Source organism: Columba livia, chromosome 9 (genome assembly GCF_036013475.1).
Source record: "Columba livia isolate bColLiv1 breed racing homer chromosome 9, bColLiv1.pat.W.v2, whole genome shotgun sequence".
Classification (NCBI taxonomy): domain Eukaryota; kingdom Metazoa; phylum Chordata; class Aves; order Columbiformes; family Columbidae; genus Columba; species Columba livia.
Genome location: NC_088610.1, coordinates 26,252,677 through 26,275,677, shown reverse-complemented (window position 1 = coordinate 26,275,677; position 23,001 = coordinate 26,252,677). Strand labels below are relative to the sequence as shown.

The window sequence follows — 23,001 nt, the reverse complement described above, 5'->3', positions numbered from 1 at the left end:
TCTGCAGCAGTCAAAATAGACTTCAAGTCTCATAATTAACATAAACTGTTGAAATACCAGTTTCAGGTTTAATCTAAAACATTGTTTAGTACTATATACACACACAATGAATGACTAAAGTTTGTTCCTACACAGCATGCTTGAGTCTTCCATCAAAACCTTGGCAGACAGGTACTATTTATTTTCTGTGCATAGCCCACAGTAATACCGATTCTGAAATAATTAACTTCATTTATGTTTACTCTTAATTCTACAATGGAGCAAACAAAGAAAAGTAAAGCCCATATTGAACAAGGCTTTGTTCACCACAGGTTATTGATATTTGGAAACTTTTCTTGTATGCTGATCATATCTTGTGCTGGTATTAACTAAACAGCCTTAAATGAGCCTAAAGATAAACAACCTCCAGAAAAAAATTGCTTCCAACTCTTCTGTGACAATCCAGCAAGGTTCACAGTACGGCTACTACCAGACATACCAGCATATGGCAAAAGAATGTAGTATGTGGCAATGCATTTGATTTCACGAGTTCATTTGTGTTGTACAACAGAAATTACCTACGGCCTTGTCACATGTCCCAGTAACAGATGGCCCCCACATAGCTCAAGGAAGAAGTCATTGTCTTTCTCTCCAATAACACTGTTTCTCTCAAATTATATTTTCTCTCATCTACAATGCATAGACATCTGGCTTTCTGGTCTGGAGGTACCAACCGATAATTGCTTTATTTAGAAAAGACGCTCTCTACCTGACAATTCCTTCATGAAGTCGGTTTCACTGCACACATCCTTCCCATAACACAGCAGCAGGTCTGTGTGTACAGTACGAATCTGCATTCTGAATCCTGGCATCAACAGGAATGCCCATCAGAGCAGCAAAATCAGTCCTGGCAAAAATCTTCCTTAGACGGAAAAATACTTCAGTGTAGGAGTCCATTAACTAAATAATTTGAACAACCTTTCATGTGCAAAAAAAAAAAACCCAAACTTTTAAGCTCTTTTGACATTAATAGTTCAGACACATGAACAATAGCTATGTTTTTCCTCTATTTTTTTTTTTGGGAAGGGGGAAGTACATACAAATTAACTACTGTTTCTGGCTTGGACTCCTTACCTCAACAGCTCTGCATATCCCTGTGAATCATTCCCTCTTCTGTGATATATACATCAACAGGTAAGCTCCCCTTCTGTATTTAGAAAACAAGGGTCAACAGCTATGCTTTTAGATTGATCTCTGACAGAATACAAAGGCAGAATGCCCTTAAAAAATTTTCCCCACACACCAGAGGGACTACATTGTATCAGTCCCTCTTTACTGAATGAAAAATAAGCCCAAATATTTGAACTAAAGGCTTAATATTTAGCATCTTATAGCATGAAAAAGTATTAGTAACAGAAGTGGTACCTCTACATTTGTGCTGTGCTGAACCTGAGGATTTGAGGAAGAGGCAGGAGAGAGCAACATGAAAAATCCAGGTATGCACAGAATAAGTTTCCTCTAGAGCAGGAAACTACTACAGTACAAGAGTTAATTGCTTGTGTAACAAAGTACAATCTAAAAGTTTCTCCAAGGTGCTTTTTTCCTCCTCTCCTCTCATACTAAGTTCTACTTTTTATCTTTCATGCAGTGTCATTAGGGAATGGTCCCACATGCATATGTGGACACTCAGTGGAAACCCATGTTACCTGTAAATTATTTCTTTAGAGATTCCTTTGCTGTGGTTTTGGGACTGTGACTGGAATTTAGTGTAAAACACAGCAGACAACTCTGTTGCCAATACATGAAGTTATAGAACCTACTCCGTTATTCAGTGATTCTTCACTTGATTCTCAGATTAGTGGAATATCTTTAGATGAGTCGGTGTTTCAAGTTGTTATTAGTTCAATCACAGTGCATTTTCTAATCTGCCAAAAGGATATAAGCAATTAAGCGTATTTTCAGGGAGCCTTTAGAACATCAAATATAACCTCTCATCCCATTTCAGGTAGCAGAACTCTCATTTTATTCCTGAACTATCCTACCTGATAACAAAAATCCCTTATTACTGTCCACAGACAGGCTGGATGGAGTAGCTCCCTTCTCATTAAAGTAGCAAAGCAGTGAGAGTACACGCAGCAAACTAGATTCAAAACAGATGGGAAGCACATTATACTGTTTTTTTGAGCAAGACATCAGCCATGCAAAATTTTTTCTACAGAAAACTAAATTGGCTTGACATCCAGTTCTCAGTTTATGCACTTTTAAGTTCCACAGAAGACAATCTTTCAGCTATAGAAATGCTGATTAAATATATACATACATACATACATATATATGTCAGTTTGTTAAACATCCCAAACCATAAGACACCTCGGAAAGCTGTAGAAGTAACTGGCTACAGTGATAAGGATCTACACAATTTCACTGATGTTACTTCCATCTCCTGAAAAACTGAATTGAGGGAATTTTTACAGATGACAAATGGGAAATACATAGCATTACTTTCTTTACAACAGAAAGAATGGAGATCCAACGTTTCACATCATCCTTCAGAAATGAATAATCACAAATAAAGTTAAACTACTGTGGGTGACAGTAAACATTCCTACAGCAAGCTGTTACATTTAAAGTGCGCACAGTCACTAAATAAAGATAAAAAGGCGGGGGGGGGGGGAATCATGTAACTGTGTAAGAGTAGAATAACTGCAAGAGCCAAACATATCAAATAACAGCCACACCAAATCAATCTTCCCCATGAAAAGGTACTTGCACCCTATTGTACCACTGATTAAAAAAAAAAAAAAAAAAGAGTACCCAAGCTGAGGGAAAGAGAAAAGGGGAAAAAACCAAAAGTTCTTCTCTGTATCCTAGGTTTCTGCTCTAAGGCTTGCTTTAGAATCTTTTAGAAAAGACCTTTAAGATCAAGTCAACCATTAACCTAGCACTGCCAAGTCCATCATTAAATCAAGTCCTTAAGTGCCACATCTACACATCTTTTAAATACCTCCATGGATGGTGACTCAAGCACTTTCCTGGGCAGCCTGTTCCAACGTCTGACAACACTTTTGGTGAAGAAGTTTTTCCTAGTATCCAACCTAAACCTCCCCTAGCACAACTTGAGGCCATTTCCTCTTGTCCTATTGCTTGTTACTTGGAAGAAGAGACCAAAACCCACCTCGCTCCTACATCCTTCTGTAGAGCTTTCCTACCCTCAAGCAAATCAACATTTCTGCCAAGCTTGGTGTTGTCTTTAAGAGAATAATTCTCTCCAACTACATTCAAATCTCCACACTGCACCTAGAGCCCATACCAAGGGCTTCCTGGAAGGAATCTCTCTGTATTAACTTCTGCAGCTGTCTGAATAAATGAGGTGCTTCCTTTGCATCTTTAGATGTTGTCAGAAATTACAAGTCTGACTGCTGCAACATAATGGGATTTCAGCAGTTAGTATAATAATAAAAACCAACTAATTATGCAATCAAACAGTATCACAAGCAAATGCCTCCCTATTAAAGCCTTGACAACTCCCTTCCTATCTTAGTCATTTCATGTGTCCCACTCAGACTCCTTTTTCATCTTGTTGACTGTTAAAACAAATGCTCATTTTGGTTACACACCTTTCGATCAGTTTTAGTCATCTGACAATAGTCTACTTGATTACAATCTAAAGGGATACTAAAAAAAAATATAGATGTCAAGCAAGACAGTGCCAGGGGAAATAAAAAAAGTCGTCTTTGTTTCTAAGGGCTCAACTAGTCAGTTTGAGGTACAGTGTTCTTGAGGAAGGCATAACTTGACTGAATAAAATAAAATCCAGCCAAATTTAATCTCCCATTACTCTGAAAACAATTCAAAGCTGTACGTTAGAAGAACCAGGTATCTTCATGTATGTAATTAAAATTGACTTAGCAAATGCAAGAACATCATTTGAAAGAGTAAACTGTGTTCTTTTTATTTAGTCTCTCTAACCTTATTAACCATTTAGGTCTAATTAGATATGGAAAGAAAATTTAACTGCAAGTCATTGACATTTCATTAATGTCTGGTGTTCCTGTGGCAGAAAAAGAAAGCTAAAGCAATAGAACGTTAAGACTATATCTTTCCAAAACAGAAACAAATTAAGTATTTAAAAATAACCACTCAGTAGACATTTCAAAAGATAGTATAAATATAGTAATAATAAAAAGTTTTACCAATAATTGAATTCACTCGAAGATTTAACTTAGCAACTGCTTCCTCAACTTTTTTAGATGTTACAGACTATAGCGGCCATTCTGCAGCCATGATATGTCATGAAATAATTTTGTTCTCTTGGTACAGGGTCCTCACAGCCTACTGTCATTTTGGAAGGAAAAGAAGCCTTAAGGTTACCAACTTCATGACCTCAGGTGGTAGTGTCAGCCCACACACTATGACAATAAAAACAAGTAACAGTATTTGTTTGCACAAAACATCTAATCAACTCAGCAATTTAAATGTGATGCTCTGCACAGGGGCTGGCATAACTAATTAAAATACCACATACTGAATACTAAAACACAACAAAAGTAGGAACTTCCCTTTTTGAAGTAGAGTTAGGGACAAAAAGTCACAGTCTATTAATATCTTAGATTCTGTTATTGCACCTATAAGTTCTATCACTGGAAGCAATTTTGGTTTAAGACAATACACAGTAAATTCATCTGCATTGGTTTAGGTTCTTTCAGTTCATAAGTTATTGGGATGGTAGATAAAATTCTCAAAAAAACAGTCTTCATTCAAAAACTTAATTCTTTTTTTGTTTGTTTCTTGTTGCATTTTCCTAGAGGAGACTTTATTCATTACTTACTCAGGTTCAAGAAACCCATTTCATGCGCTGCTAGAATTGCCACTGATTGACATCATACAACAGGAGTTTCTTCACTGTTGCCAGCTGGTCCTGGCAAGCCATCATTGGTCCTGTCCATAGTATGATGGAGCAGTGAAAAAATTCACTATGAATACTGGTCCTCTCATACCTGGGACTGCAAGGCCAGGGCAGAGCTCTGTTTGCCAGCAAACCTCCTGGTATTCCCCAACAGTATCGCTTTCTATTCTAATCCCTGAGCAGTGTATTGCCCCCATTTGTCAATAATTTTTCCAAACACAGGCAGACACCCCTATGCAGATGCAAGTTTTAGACTTTCTTAATGATTTTAATACCAGCAAAATGACCTTTAGAAAGAATGCAGGAAGCCATTTGCAAAAAGCATCTTCAGTGTCTAGTAACTAATGCACTTATAATGGTGAATTATAATAAAGTCTTTATAATTTTTCACAGCACTCTCACAGGAATAGTGAATAAATATAGTTAATATGCAGTTTTATGACAAATTTCAAAATAATTCCTAATGAGCGTACACTTGGCATTAACTAAACTCCTTAGGCAGGGATAACATTAGGAAAAGCCTTTTTGTTTTTTTTCTACTGTACAATAAATAATAAAAAGGCTTGTAGCGAGCATTTATCTTTCACTTTTGTTAAATCTTCCATTATGTACAACACCTAAAAGTTAAGATCTTGTACTGCAGCAAAATAAAAGGAACGCTTACAAAAATCTTTTGGAAAGACGTACATATTAGATTGATTTGTTTCAGAACCCATTAAATTAGAAAATACTTTCATTAAAAAATTAGAAAACTCTCTTCATTTTGAGGGCAAGTGAGGATCTTTAACTAAACACTGACTGATTATTTTAAACAAAGCATTTTTTCCTCCTTGAAATGCAGATCTCCTGTCCAGAAATAATAAATATATAAGCCACACGTTTTCTTGTAGACCAATCAACAAGAAAGAATTTGTCACAGTTGCACTGACTACACACTCTGGAAGTTTTCAGTCTAAGGTATATGTACATGAGTTTTGTTTCCAACCACTTTCTTTGTCCTCTCTTCCCTCTTCTCCACACACAGGTGGATCCACTTGTTAGGGCAGAAGGAAGAGCCCATTTCCAGCTTAAAACCTGCTTTAGGAAGTAAAACAGAAGGTCCATAACCTTTCCAATGCTATATATGCAAGGGAATTATATTTACTTAAATTTAACTTAATCAAGTCTGACCTAGTCTCCCACCTCATGCCTACCTTAAACTGACCAAATTGAAATAAAGATGGGAACCTTTCTAGGTTCGTAAAATAAATTATGACAGGGTTACCTAGTATTCTCTTCCTCATCTAGGTAAGATCTCCATGTAGTCTGGTGTGTATCACAGTGGGCCTGACTTTCTGATGTACCACAACTCCACAACTGCCATCACATTTTCCATTGGGCCTTGTCTGTTCTAGGCTTTAAAAGAAGTATTATTATCACATAGCAGACAGCATTTTTAAAAGATAGTAGAGTAGCTCTGCTCCCTTTTATGACCAATTATATCCTACAGACAACCTAATCAAGTTTGACTATCCAACACAGTATGACTTGATTAGTTTCATGCTAGACATGGAACTATAATGTAGAATACTGAATATTTCTTGGAAAGAAGATGTAACTGTAACATATGCCCCAATTTCAGCTGCTATCGTAGGATAACAATATATGTTCTTCAAATGCATACATCATTAATGCTTTGAGAGAGTTTTAGATATCAGATGTCAACTAATATTGAAATCAAACACTTGAGAAATTAAAACAAGTTTTTCAGATTCAAGTCTGAATTCCCAAGTAGCTGTAACTGAAATTCAAACAACACCTAAGCACATTTAGAAGCAAAACACCTTCTGGAAAGTCAAAAGAACAGGCACTGGTACCAGTGCTGTTTTGCACTGTTCAGTTCTTCAGAATTCATTCCTCTTCAGGCTATTGCACACATTGAATGGGTTATGTTCTTCCACCTATTTGTTTCAGAACAGTAGCATATACAAAAGTGTTTGTTATTTCTAAGCTCTTGAGGACATAACTGTGTTAAAATTTAACTCTGAAACCTTAGGGACAAAAAAATTCTATCTGAAATAAATGTTCTTCTTAAAAACACATTTGGTAAAGAAATGAAGCTGAGGAGCACTTGGCTCACAACTCAATAGGAAAACCCTCAATAAATTACCATCTTGCAGAGAATGACCTGAGGAGTCAGTTCTGCTAATGTCATTCCCATCCTAATGATGATCATAAAAAACACATTTTAAATTAAAGACAGAGTTCAATTTTATACAAGTTATCCTGGTAACATTAAGACACTTAATGGTCGTGCTTATTTCCTTGAGTCGAGAAAGCTGTTGGGGTTTTTCTACTGCACCACCAGTAAAACAGGAAATACTGAATAAAACAGTAATTACAGCATAACTATCAATAAGGCAGTAATGAGTATTGGAACTAAAAATTTTGTCCTAACATAGGGTTTTAATTGTGACATAGTAGCTCCAAGGACTACTCTAGCAATCTTCTACAAAGCCGATTTCCTCTCTTGTAACTTCCAAGACAGCTTTTATGATCCTTCCTTAAGGAACCACAAAACCAGAGAAGAAAGCTATGGGACACTTGGGCCACCTCTACAAAGATTAACTATATCTGCTCTGAAATAAAAGCTTGTAGAGAAGTACTCATCATTTGTTTGCCATCATTTGGTTATAGCCCCTTTGTGATTTGCAGTGATGTGACAGGAAATATGTCAAACAGATATTCCCAATTAACAGCACTGATTTATCCTGTGTTCAGCCCATTATAGAAAATATATTCAGATTTTTAAGAACATTTTTAAGTTACAAGAATGAATATAACAGTTTAAGTTTCAACTTTTCAGCATGAGGACGGTGACTCTGCTTTAACCACAGAATTTTGGCACAAAAGCCACAAGCAGTCTAGAGGCTTATTTCAGTCTGCTGTTATGCTGAGAAAGTTTGTTAAATTATTCTATTATTAACAGTTAACTCTTAAAGCAGTTGACAGAATACAAAAACAAGGGATACTGAGAGGTCAAAACAGCGATCTTGGCCTGCAAGCTTTTCTGCTGCTGGAGCCATTTATAACACGCACCCCAGTGTCTGAACAGGGGGGTTTCGCCCTTCCTTTACAACAAACACTTTAGTCTCTCATATCTAAAGTCAGATTTACTCAGCTCAGCTATCAAAACTGCAGTTACAGGTTTCTTCAGGTGTCTCTAAAGGTCAAAACCATGCCTTTTCAGCTCAGGTCACCCTTGCTGCTCTTGTACTGTAAATCAAAGCCAAGAAACTTAATTTCCTCTCATGAAAGAATAGGAAGCAGCTATATTAGATGCAGCACAAACAGCAAACAGCAGCAGTTCAGCAAACTTGGCATTCACAGACCATTTCTGGTGGTAAAGAAATACTTTGTAACAAGTTACATTCTTATGCCATAAAACCAAGGGCAACATAAGTTGAGATAAACAAACTGTTCTTCTTTAAAGGAAATAATTATCAACATTATACGAAAGATATCCACATTCTAAACCATGCACTTTCTCATGCAATCTTTTACCTACAGCACTTCAATTTGTTTGCCCTTAATTATGAATTATAAATAAGCAGTGCATGTGAACTAAGTTCTCCTTCCCTCTCAGAGAAACTCAACCTGAATAATTAATTATCAAAAACCTACCCAGTTGTTTCTGCAGCACTAGCACACTATACAAGTTCAAATTTTTTCAAACTCACTATTTCATAATCTAAACTTAAGCTGAAATCCAACTCCACTTACTTCAACTGTCAAAAATAACAATTTGTTCCATTCTCTAGATGAGTCTTCCTCCCCGTATAAATACTGATTAGATAAATAGCTTAGAGACAATTTCTAGAAAGCTAAAGTTCATTAAATGGGTTTCTGGTACAAAGTATGCTGCCTGCAACTGCGTACTACACGCAGTTTAGGCTGAAAAAGTTCAGTGGGGAAGCCAGTAAACACACAGACTCAGGATCTGCAGAACATTTGGCATATTAGTGGATTCACCACCGCACTGGCATACTTGCACTTTAGGCTCAAACCCAAAGAACTAAATCCTTCCAATTACACCATGTAACATTAATTAAAATAAACCTAGATTTATTGAAATGCAGCTAACATCGGTGTATTGCCCTACCCAACTACATGAAGCATGCTGAACAGCTTAGCTAAAAATGTTTAGATAATTAACATTGAAAAGATATTTACAAAACAAAAGACAGTCAACCCTTTACTTGTTACAGAGACAGATACTGACAGCCAGTATTGAAAAGAGCATCAGGTGGCTGTGACTACATGGAAGGGCCTGGACTCTATGCTGCATCAAGAGAGATGAGACCTTCAACCCATTCAAAACTTCTCTGACCTTTACAAAGCACCAAAGCGTTAGAGACACCATACCCACAACGATAAGCCTGAGGTGCCACACAATGCAAATTCTTGTTTTACACATTCTACTCTATCCTCTGCAAAGAGGAATTTAAGTTATCATTGACCTGTTTCCAGGGCACTTTTGTGATAGAGAAAGGAAGCCCACTGCTGACAAAACCACCCATGTGATCCTGTAGCATTATTTATAGAGGAATAAATTAGATTCAGCAGAGGAAAGCAAGTAGTGGATTTCAGATTCAATTTGAAAGCTAAGGGTTACAGTTACACTTCTATTATAAGTATTTTCATTGCAAGAGCTTATTTCTATCTCTTATAAAATTAGTTACAATCACTGATTAATTAGTTTAAAAGCTTTCTATCCTGTTACAATTTATTTACTCATGATTTACTAGAACAATAAAGAAAAATGCTTCAGCAAGGAGATACTATTTCTCTATAAATATCTATGTAGTACTTTTCATACGCACAGCTGCGTATGATCATACTTACACGTAAGAAACATGAGAAAGAATTAATTAGTTATGTTCACAGCAGAAGTTTACCTTCACAGCTTAGGCTACCAGGCTGCAGAAAGCACATAGGCAAGTATACCATGCTCCCTTCTGAAACAAGGTCCCTGAGTGTGGCCATTACACGCTATTCTTCTCAAACGTCAGTTATGCCATCTCTAACACATAATTGCCTCCTACCAGGAAGAAAATGAATGCAGTCTCATGTGTGAGATGGCTCCTGTTTAACCATTTAGTAAAGATTTGGGGTACATATTTCCATAGCATCTTGGAGCTTATTTCATAGGGAATTCAGCCTAATTAGGTAAAAGCACGATATCAAGTGAAAGGGTGCTGGACCTTCCTGTGAAGATTCTTGCAGAAACAAAGCAACATCTGTACATTGTAGCTTAATCCCCTGAAAAGCAGCAAATATAATCACTATTTCCAAATGAATGTCCAAACAGGGTCAAAGGTAGCAGTAGCACTTGTGGAGACTCTGGGCAGAGCTAAAGGCTTGAGTGTCTCCACCTCTCCATTTGCAGTGCAGAACATCCGCACTGATACTCTTTCTTAATCTGGTTAAGAAGCCAGCAATGGTTTTGGTTGTTTGCCTCTACTACCCATTCACACACCTAGTGCCTCTTGCAGGGATGGTGGGAGATCCCAAGTATTGAGTTATACATTTCTAGATCAAGGAAAAATATTTATTTCTCCCCTTACTCATGCAACTGGAAATGATCACACAGCAGACACCTGATCTGGTCTTTCAATAAGGGAGAGGCTTTAGTGTAGGTTTGCCAGCAAGATTAGGGATACCTAGCCAAATATCCTCTCCACAGTCCACTTCAGATGGATGTGCTTTAACATTACTATTTCAGTTGATTTTCCATCAGTTTTCCCAGTTGTGAACCATGATGACAAGCCTAACTGTCTTAACGCCTACTCCTCACTGGAAGTCAACAGGATTTATCCTGAGGCTATGGGTATATCCACCACCAGACATAACATGGGACTGAGCAGAATACTTCTTCCCCGCTTTTCCAGCATTTCAGCTTCAGGGGTTGTATAAGCAGTTGCAAGAACACAGAACATGATGGAAAGTGACTGCCAGCAGCATGAGACAACGAAGACAGCACACAAACTAGATGCAAGCCATCCAGGCAGACTGCAACCATATCTCCATCAGCTCATTTCAAAATAGAAGTGTTGTTGGTAAGCACACATGTACATAAATATACTATAAAAGTAGACTGGTATCACATTACATTTTAAAATGGACATAGAAATGTATGTAATAAAACTGCTAAACTATTTCCATTCACCCTCCACCCCAATAATACATCACGACATTAAAATAAAATTCTTGTGCAAAAACTTCTAAAACCTTAGACTGATCTGAAAAGACAAGACAATCAGTCTTCACTGGAAAGAAAATCTGCCTTAAAGTTTTCAGAAAAAAAGTTTTGCTGTGTTTAGCAACATTACAACTACTTTGGGGAGTTTTTAATTACTTGCATTCTTATGTTCGTCTATTCCTTTTGATCAGTCACAGCAAAGTCATTTCAGGTAAATACATTGCCCAAGAGGTCAAAAAGAACTCAAAGCAATGGGTTATTTAGACACACCATGTATTATTATTAATATTAATCCTCAGAAAGAACTACCGCTCTGCTCACAAAGCAGAGATAATAAAGGAATAGCTAGATCAAAATTGAAAGAAATCACTTAGTCCTTAAAGTTAATTGCTTCTCAGTACTTCGGGTTTTTTTCCTGCTACAGCTGACCTCCATTATTTCACATGATTAGAAACAGTATTTAATTGCGTGAACATTTTATTTGGTAGCGATCAAATTTTAATTCTTCTGTGGTTGTACTTCTGCTTTGGTTTAGGAAGGCTTTGAGAAGAGCCATGTTCACCCTTGAAAACAACAATCTGACTGGGGAAGTGGAAGAGAATTCCATGGCAGTCGATGAATGAGAAAAGGAGAAAGACAAAAGGAGAAATCCTGAAATAACCAAACTGGAGCTTAAGCCTTTATAAACTTCTTTACGTCTACAAAAACTGTCACATACAGCTGCAGTTGTTACTTAAGTTTCTAAAAAAGTCATAAAATACTAAATATAGTTTGACACATTATGAAAAACTGCAAGTCTGCAAAGCATCTCAATGTATTCAGTATTTCTGTAGAAATCTATTTATCACTTACAAGTTGAAGTAGATATATTTTCTCAGTAGCAAATGGGAAATCTGCAGACCCAGTTTCAATACTCGAATTAAATTTCAGTTCCTCAGCTCTCACCAAAACAGGTTGAAGATATTTTCTTAAATAATAACAAACTAATTCTTTGCTATAAAAAAATAGTTTGGATTAGTAAATGAGGGCTAACAAAAATCTGAGACAACAATGCAGTCAGAGTTTCACTCTGAGTCTTCCAGATGTTTAAAAGACAGTCATATGTTTTTCTTTGGTTGTGTATCCATACACAACAGCAGATGCATCTACGTTCCTCCTTTCAGAACCCACACCAAAATTTTAAAACTGTAATTACTCATACCCTCTTACTAGAAATTCTGAATTCACTGGAAGACTGACTCCTTACTAATCCAGTCAGTGATCTTTACAGAGCTATCAAGATTTTCACTTTCTTTCAGTAAATATTCTCTCCTATTTATCTTTATTGTTGATTTCATGGACTTGAGCTCCTCAATTCTGCTTTTAAAGGCGACATCGTAATTGTATCAAGAGCACAACTGCATCAAAACTATTTGGCATTACTGGTTCACAGCTGCAGAAAACAAGTAATAGGAGTAACTGTTTGTTTAATGCCACTATCAGCAAAATGGATTTTGGAAGAACACATAACCAGCTGTGTCAGGTGCTGCACAAGGCCCAATCAATAACATGAATAATCCCACGAAAAACAATGAGGCAATTTACAGTCTCTTGAACTGAGATCAACGTATACAGAAGGCCCAAGCCCCAAGAATGCTTCAGACAAGTAGAAGATTCAGAGAAAATCCCATGGAAGCTGGAACATTTTCAGAAAAGAACATATTTCAAAACTGTGTCAAGCAAACAGAAATGCTACAAGAGAAAGTCAAACAGATGCCACCACGTCAGCCACAACAGAGAATTTCAGATGAGTTCTTTGAAAATATTTTATTTACTTTTCCAGATTCAGTTGCATGTCTTACAGCATTACATAGTAACATCTGACCTTATAACTGGGGAATGAGGGAAAAAACAAGCGAACAAAAAGAAGCAGGCCACAGTGATCAGAGCAGAGAAAGCTCTATCAGTTAGGTCAGCCTTGCTTTCTACAGCAAAAAAACAACTGTAAATGCCTTTCCCTAGTTTCTCCATCTGCGTCATACAGACTGCTATGAGCAGACCAACTGGCAAATCTTAAAATTTAGGGCACAGCATCATGCTAATCACAGTCTATGTCCTCTCATCTGTTTCTGTCCTACTTCTGCACCTTACAGCTCGTGCTCACTTCTGCTTGATACTGTGGGCAGTTGTGTAGCAAGAAGAATGGATTAGAGATGGCTGCCTTTTAACATAAGCTTGAACATTCCTTGGGGAAGACAAGGACTCTCCCCTGCTGACAATCTTGGTGTGTTTCTCATAATCTCTTCTTGTGATCCTATCCAAGGAACTCACAAAATCTCTTATTTAAAGGAAAAGCCTCCAAGCACCTCTGGACAAATGTACCAACAAACACAGCCATGGAAACATGCACAAAAAATCAGAAACCGTGTACATGCAATAGGCCTCCACCTTGGGATAGCTCATACATTGCCTATTCTACTTAAACCATTCAAATTCAAGTGCAAGTCATATGGCTTAACTACAGAACTGAAATACAGTATATAAAGAAAAATCACCTTTTTCTGCCTATTATGAAACCACACTCCGATTGCCACACAGGTTCCTCAGAAAAACCCACAAATTCAATTTCTTGTTTCTACTACCTTTACATCTTTACACCCCTGCATACCTTTTATTTACATCTTAGCACATCTTCCAGAGGACACTCATATTCTGTTACTACTTTTACAGGGCTACTTCGAAGACTCACATGAATTGAGAAGTACTTCTGATACAGAGGCTTTCTGTTCTGATCCACCACAAACTTCTTGGCTGAAATTAAACTCTGCTTTCAGAAACCACAACTTCTCCTTGAATGAGGACTAGGAGTAATCCCCTGCTATACTAGATTATACAACATAGAGCACACAGTACCTCTACATAATTGCAGGGCAGAATACAAATCAAGATTAATCTTTTTCACTTTGACGTGAAGCAAACAGCAGCTGGGGGTTTATATTACATCATGAAATTCACCAAGATATTAAACACTTAACAGTATTAACACTGATTTTCAATTTTTAAGTGAAAAAGTACATATTCACTACAGCACTAACAGATTTTAACAATTTAGGGAGAGATGTACCTAATATTTCATGCTTTGCTCTTACTGTTAAAGCTTCTACTCACAAAAATTCTACTGCAATTACTCCCGCTCCTACCCCTTGTCGAAGAAGTGTTATACTGTGGGAAATGCTTCATTGACTGTAGTTTTTTAAGCAAAAGAACACCTAAAATACATCAATTCATACTGGGAATGTAGCTAAAGAATTACACAGGGATTCTGAATACCATAGACATTTACTTTTATTAAAAACATTATTCAGATTTGAACACGGACTGAACATTTCACATTGCATTCAGTCAACAGCAATATTTTCATCTCCAGCATGACACAAGCTAAGCTGTAGCTTCATGGCAGTGTGTGGCAGAAGAATCTAACCAAAGAATCATCTCGTTTATCATCCTAATTATGTCTCAGAAGCTGCTGCATTAACATCAATATCTGCATCAAACTCCAGGTGTCTCTACAAATTCTCAGATAATGAGCAATGTCAGCATGGGAAAGACAGAACTGTCTAGGCAGAAATCAATGTAATATTACTTTTTTGCCTCTTTCAAGATCCTGATCAGATCAAGGAATACCTGTGTTTGACCCTTACATTTACAGGGAACCCCAGCTGACACCATGCTTACAGAACCCTAAGAACAACCCAAATCAACACTTACACTTCCTCATCAATTAAACAAACAAACAAAAATGCACACACAAAAAAACCAAACAACAAAAAAACAAAACAAAAAAAACCCCACAGAAACGAAACAAAACAAAACAAAACAAAAAAAAACCCCACACACCACATTTCATGCAATATTTTTAAGAGACATGAAAGGAGTGAAGGAAGATCCCTTACATAGTAAGTATATTTAGACACCTAAAAGAATAAACAGAAAATACAATATTCTGTACAATATGTTATGGAAACACACTAATACTTTTGAAATACTAGGAGGTGGCCAGTTGTGACCAGCGCCAAAGGAAGCTATCATGGCAAGGTCACAGCATTCACAGACTGCTCACAGGACTGGAATTACTCAATGGCATGATATAAAATGGACAATGCAAAGAAAAGATTCATCAGAAAGCCACCTCACAAAATTTGTTCAAAAGCAACCCAAAATTGAGTTGTGACTGTTGGGTTTTGCATCAAGTATTGCCACATGGACAGTAGCAGAGATCTTTAAAATAAACCTGTCCAGCATCTAATCAAGGAATAGCCATAGTCACCGCAAAGAAAATTAACATTGACCCATATTCTTCACTGACGTACAAATTGTTTTTTCATCTAGTGTGGACAATATCAATGTAAAATCCCCTAGCTTCTTGTGACACAGCTACACACACCCAACACAGCAAAAATGGGGAATTAGAACCTTCAACAAATTAATTTTTCTAAAGAGGAAAATATATTTCCTTCCCACAGATTATATAAATTCTTTGATTCAGATCTGAGAGACCCTTTACATTTAAGAGCAACAGACTTGTCACTGCATTTATATAAAAGCTCTCAGACAGGAAGCTTTGTTGATTAAACCTTCAATTGCCACTGAATCTCACTACAGTGTTATTATCTTGTGGTGGTGTCTGAGAACAAATCAACTCTAGCCCACCACTGAAGCCAGTAATTTTTTTCTCAATTGAATTTGCTATTACATACTTGTGCAAATGACTAATTCCCTCAGCAGCAATACTTCTTTCCCCACTGTAATAAAAGAAATAAACTTTTTTTTTTTTTTTTTAAGCACATCTTGCAGGTCCTAAAATGAACAGGGAGCTATGGGCAAATGATTGGAAATAGAGACAGCAGTTTTTCCTTTTTATTTAGATACTCTGTTCACTTTTGCTTACTTAGAAGGTTTCATTGCAATTTAAAACTTTACTTGAATAGTTATTTGAACTGTGACTAGTCTTACTTGATAGAAAAATGTTGGAAATACAGTACACTCTTACCAGAGCTCACTAAATCATTTTAAAACAGTCATCTAAAAGAAGGACCACGTAAACATAGTGTTGTCCCACTGGTTAAACCACTACAAATCTTGATTGTATTTATAGTATCGTAAGCTACTTCAAAATTAACTTGGACTTTTTGTTTAGTACTATTTTTTCTTAATTAATGAAAGCTAACCTCATCATTATGCTGATGTTAAAGTATGCAGGATAGAACAACAGATTGCTTATGTAAGTCATAACAGAACCATAGGTGCCTTTATTATCTCCTCTAACTTCATGCCATATGAAACCCTGCATGTTAAATAGCAAAGAAGAATCTACAAAAAGAGCAATCAGTGACATGAGCTGTAACTTAATGTAAAAACAGTTTGTTCACAGACTTGTACCAAAGAAAACTTGCAGGAGAAAGAATCTCCTTGCAGCATAAAGAAGGCATCATGTTTAAAAAGAGATATTTTCAAATGAAACATGTAATACATTTTTAAAACAAGAAATAGCCAGAATGAGGAAAAACTTCTAAATTATTAAAAATATGAATTGACTTAATTTTGTCCTTATAAAGACTAAAATAAAGTTTTGTCTGAACTGCATTCTGAGACGTCTTCTCAAATAAGAAGGAATCCCCACTGATGCACACATGGCTATATTATTTTCTCTTGTATTTTATGAAGAAAAAAAATTAAGACTTATTTTTAAAATGGCTCACGCATCATTTCAGGTCCCCCTTCTGTCCTGCTGAAAAGTTATCCACCAAATTTGATTTTACAAAAGGGCCTAATGAGAGATAAAGCATTTGGAGACCTTATCCTCATTCTTATTTTTGTACATCAATGCAAACAATTCAATTATATTTAATGTTTTATCTGTCAGCTACTCCTGATAAAGCAACATAGTACTTCCATCGGAGCAGTAGTTTCTGACACTTTTGCTTTTCCTACATTAACATTTCATGACATTAAAAAAATAAAAGTCAACAGCAAAATAAGAGAGAGACCAAAGAGTCATTTCAGGCCTCATTTTCTATTCATGGTGTGTAGTTTAACAAATAATGTGTCTGTGTTTGATTTTATTATGTTACCGTGTGACCTGCAGAATCTCAGGAGACCACCTAAGAAGACAGATGAACATTATTCCATTATTGATTTTTCTCACTAATAGGAGTTACACTTTTTATGCAGTCTTTTGCAAAACTTCTATTTTTATAAAAACTTAATTCATATTGAATTTTTAAGGAGAAAAATGGAAAAAAAAAAATCCTTAGCTTTACCTCACAAAGAAAGTGAAAGAAAACTGTTCCTTTCAGAATCAAGGCCAAGAGTTGTTATGCATAAATACATAAAATGCAAATGTAAATAGCATCTGTATTACAATATAGGGTTGCTCTTGCGGAGTTCGTGGGTGTTTTTTTTCCCCCTCTTCAAATAATTCTTATCTATAAATTCATACCTATTAGGAATAGCATCCATATTTTACACTACACAGAAATGTTAAACTCTGAAAACCTACACAAATGGAAAGTAGAGATAACAAGAGCCAAGTGTTCTGCTGGGGAAAATAAATAAATAAATAAAATTAGCCTGTAAACTTTTCTCCTATTTCTGTTCTTGGACTCCTTTAATTCTTTTGCTAGAAGAGAAACTTACCATAAATTGGTGTGACAAGAAAACTAGCAAACCCTAAGAATAGAAATATTCTTAAAGCTCTGGACACCAATTTCCAACCACTGGATAATCATTGTATGCTAAACTGTACATTCGTACCTCAGTAATGAATACATGCCCCAGTCACCAATTGGGATCCTACTGTGCCAGGTGAAGTCTAGCATATTTTAATGACATTGTAAAGATATAATATACAAAAATGAAAGGTTAGCTTGATGTATACTGCAGGAGTAACTTACAAAGCAGTAATTAACAGCAATTTTTACCATATTTTAAAAATTATTTTTGAAATGGACACCGATAGTGCAATTTAGTTCAAGGATAAAGTGGACCTATTAGAGCATAAACAAGAAAATACATTTCTCAGATAGTGTGGGAATGCTTAGAATAATGAAATTAACATCCTCTCCGTATGAAAAACTGCAAAGCAGAAAGATGTGGAAGTTTGGAGAAAAAGACACTGTGCCAAATGCACCACTACCAGGGGCTGGGAAATCACTCATACACAGGACTGCACTGTTTCCCTAATTATTTTTCTTTTATACCCAAATTCTGTTCATAAACAGAGTGCACATAACTTGCTTCATTATCCATCGGTTGCTATGCCAGTACAGAAGAAAGCTGACACAAGGCCTTTTTCTTTGTTGAACACAGGCTGAAAGCATTCACAGTCCTGCAGCAGAGAAGCTGCAAAAACGTACACTTTGGGAGAAGCTTTCACCCTTTGGACCATCTGGAGAACAAGACAGGATGCTGCTCAAATACTTCAACAAATGCAAACCCACCTCTCTGCTTCACCTCTGTAAGAGTCTGTGATGAAGAACTGGCTCTGGAGAGCATCACAGGACAGCTGCAGCCAGCACTACCAAGCACCCTAATGCCTCCTGTGTGCAGAGCTGGCACGCTCTCCAGTGCGGTGAGGAACGCAACTCATATACTGTCTTCTCGAGGTGATCCAAATAATAAATAAATCAACTTTATCATATCTACCAGTTCTGATAAAACATAATGGAAGAGCAAAGGGATTCTTTAGGAGCTACCAGAGTCACCTGAGAGAAGAAAGAAAGGGAAAAAAAAAAAATCTTAAACCGTTTCTCAGGAATAGTACAAACCTGAGGGAAAGGATGGGAAGAACTGTAGACTGGGCCTATGAAATCCACAGTGCCAGTATGGCTGGTACGCTCTCCACACGTGTTTAGACATCCTTAGACTTACTGCACTACTTAAAAGGGAAAGCCCCCAATGTATGCCATTAAGGACAGTTCCAGATTGCAAGAGCAGAGAAAATGGAAATCGAGCAAAGAAAAGATTAGTCTGAGTACCTGCAAGCCAACTAGAAATTTTCAGTTAGGGTACTTGGGCCATGGAAGCTGTTTTCTTCATAGGTTTTAGTAGAAAATAAACAAGTTTTCGTGACTACTCTATAAATCAAGGTACCTTTTTCAAATTTGCTTTAACAGCACAGCTGAGAAGGAATGACAAGATATTCGTTCTACCACCATTGCCCAGTTAATTTATAAGAGAATTTGGAGATCATTGTGCCCATTCACAAGAACGGAAGGTGCTAGATAAAGTCCATGTTCTGGCTCCACATAAGAAAGCAAGCATTGTTTGTGGTACTTGCTCATAACCTCATTTCTCACTACACCAACTACACAAAGTGAAAACATCTGAAGAGATGGCCTGGTGGCATAGCACAGATGACAGCCAGATATTCACAGGCTGTAGCTCATCTCTCAACAGGTAAGTGCTGAATTTAAAGTAGAAAGTTTATCGCCTCTTTCACAAAGAAAAAGAAAACAAAGAAAATAAAGAAAATAAAATTCAAGCAAAATCCTGACTGTGGAAACTCAAAGAACCAAGAAGGAAGAACAAAGACCAGCAAATCCATGGTCCCTCATGAGTGACAGCTTAGCACTTGGCCAGAGCCCTCCTCCTTTCCAGTGCTACATTTTGAGGCAAATTATAATGCACAGTCAGATTATTGAGAAACACAGGTTTATAACCTCCTTGAGGAATTCAGAGCGTATTGTTTCATACTTCCTTGGACCCTAGTCTTGATCTGCAAAACATGCATTATTGTGGTTTTGCAACTGAAAGCGAGGTTTTGATCCCTTTATTTTCGCCTTAATTCACAAGCCACGCCACTGACTTCAATTTTAAAAAAAAAAAAAAAAAAAGCATTAGCCATTATAATTAAAAGGATTAGAATCTGATGCATATTAAACCCAAGAGCCATCTGATTACAGAACAAAACATATAGCAAAATGGAAGGCATTACTTGCTACTAAAAAGCTTGCCTTTTCACTGAATCATTAAGAAATATGTAAAGCATATCTGAATTTTACTGCACTTGAAACTATTTAGACATCTTACTTGAAAGAATTTCAAATAAAATAGTGACAAGTTATCAAATCCATCATTCTCATTTACAGAAACAGTTCCCAAAAGCTAATCAGTCCATTGTTGTATAGATTCACCAGATATACTTCTAATGGAACAGCACAGTTGAACTCCATATACAATAATTTATTATATTAAGAATATGCAAGGTGTGTACATACATAGAAGTAATATGGGCTATGTAGTAATGACACAATATTTTTGAAGTAAAAATTTTAGTTGAGTGCTCAAATCATATTAAAGTTTTCTTCAAGAACGCAACTTAAAATGGCAAAGATTTTTATGAGTCACTCTTCCAAATGTATTTAAAACGAGCTAACAGCATTAAAATCCCTTTTTAGAGTAGAGTTTTTAAAAATACTTAGCAAATACATTTAAATTCCAATCAGCAATACATAACACCTTTAGTAAGCCTAAGCCTTGGACTAAGTCATTTACCTCTGTTGCTGGTGCAACGTCTTTTTAATACTTGTTCTCTTCAGAACAAAATTGTGTGCTGAGAAACAACCTTGTCCAAACAAACAGTATGCACCTTAAGCTCACAGTGTTGAACAAATCATAAACTGCCTTTTTCATTTCTTTAACAACACAATTTTCCTTCTGCAAAAATTATTTTCATAAATCTAACTTTTAATTTTAATATTCTTGTCAATTGCTTCATGATACTAGTTACTTCTGTTAGGATTCAATCAAAAGTTCACCGGGATGGGTTAGGAATTACAAGAATTATCCCCTATGCAAAAATGCTCCATAAGTAAGAGCCAAGGGTTATATCGCTGACTGAAAGGACTTGGCAATTGAATAAATAACCTGAATAGGTTGCCAGCATCTGAAGAACAAGGGAACATCAAGAGATGTAGGTAGGCTAAACAGCCTTTTCCAGAAACACAGGAAAAATTTGACTCTAGGACAAGCATAAAGCAATAGCTCCTAGTACACTCTTCCAGCCTCAAACAACATTCATCTCAAAGACTTCTTAACCCAGGAACTAGATCATAATTTTTGTCTTCTTTTCCTGCATATTACAATATATTTGCTAAACTAAAGGATGGCTAAAACTAATTCAAAGATACCTTCCAACACAACACTAGCAGCCACATTACTTGGCCAGGTACTAATGTGATTAACACAAGACTGTAAACACATTTAAAATCTTGTCTGGTAAAGACAACTTCTTTTAAAATCAAGTCTGTTTTTCTCTATTTCTCTAAAATTTTGAAACTCTATAATCTCAAGAAGCCATGAAACGTGCCAGCGCTCCCATCACACTTAGCTGAGTTACAAAGAGGGTATAAACAAGCCTCAGGAGATTTCAGCCCACCTACCCTGACTTTTCACATGAACAATTCACAAAGAGGTTGCAAAGATCTTTTGACTGTGCAAAAGGCAAGTTATTTTTAAAAACTGAAGACAAAAACCAACTTCACAATTTGACAAGAAAGAGAAACATTAACTAGAGAAAGAGGAATAAAGTACATTATAACTTTTAATTAGCCTTCCAAGCTATTCAGTGAACATTGGTACTCATGAATAGCAAGCAATACTACATTATAGTGATTTCTTATGCAAATAAAGCACTCCTTCAGCAGTAATATCCCATCCAAAAGTTAATACCCTTAACAAAAACTCAAAAAAAATATCTATTTGCCCAAAGAAGGAAGGAAGGAAAGAACACAGAGAACTTTACTGGAATTTGAGACAGTTCTACAAAGGTACCTATTCACCTTAAGAAATAATTCCCACGATTTGAAAGAGAAGATTTTGATATCTAGATGCTTTTGAAAACCAAGGTCAAATTCACAAAAGACAATTTGAACAACAATTACAGCAGAAAAAGTGTATCATTAGCATATATAAAGTGAGTTTATAGTCTTACTATAGTATGAACAAAGCCAGTATCTCCACTTCGAATGAAGATTAAACAAAAACAAACCACACCACAAAAAAAAAAACCCTACACAATGACACACACAAATCAAAACCGACGTGACCAAAACTGGTCCCATTGAAGCCCAGTCTGAATACAGAGAAAGAATGGACAAATCTCACTTAATTCCTGCCATAACTGTTAGGAAGACAAGATGGACCACTAGGTTCTAGGCTGTTTCACATTTGTTATATAAGCAGAGAATAACAGCTGCTTGGGATGCCAGCTCATATTTTTCATAGTCACACATGGCAGGATCACTAATACAGGCACATGTAAGTGCACAAAACCAAATTTCACCTTTGTGTGTTGTTTCCACTGATATTTGAAAATATCACACATGCAGCTGCATGCTAAGCACACTATATGCAGTGACTCATAAGTAACATCAAGTAAACCCTAAGATATTGCAGTCAGAAGCTGATGAGAACTTATTTTAAAATAAACCTATCAAAAGCATTCGTTATCTCTCTACTGTGCAGCTGAAGCCTGTAGTATTAATAGAACCTGTGTATTTCCAGCAGCAGTCAGGTGGTTTACTGGTCAAGTAGAAGTTTCACTTTATCATATGCATACCTAGACATAAAGTATTGCAAATATCACTGGTAAATCTTCTCCATCATTTCTGCAAACACTAAGGAGCATGATCCCACCTAGTTTGTTGAGTTTTCAAGCATACTGCCTACTATATTTCTACTTCAGGTCAAAAAAAGTGTGGAACATTGTTTCCTAGAAATTCTATGAAACATGGTCAACACAATTTCTAGTTGACATTCTGAACTTTTGTATGCAAACTCACATATGATCAAGTGTCTGCACACTGTGTCCGATTCAACTCTTCTATAATTAGCA

The 23,001-nt window shown here is 36.4% G+C and overlaps 1 protein-coding gene and 1 long non-coding RNA gene across 5 annotated transcripts in view; one reads left to right on the top strand and one right to left on the bottom strand.

Annotated features, from left to right (window-relative positions):
• The window catches only part of CLSTN2 (calsyntenin 2), a 439,253-nt gene that overhangs the window by 306,388 nt on the left and 109,864 nt on the right, over positions 1 to 23,001 (bottom strand). The window lies entirely within an intron of this gene.
• On the top strand, positions 548 to 11,901 carry LOC135580266 (uncharacterized). Its single transcript, XR_010474787.1, has 3 exons — positions 548 to 1,173; positions 10,816 to 10,983; positions 11,662 to 11,901. It is a non-coding gene; the product is annotated as an uncharacterized LOC135580266 (long non-coding RNA).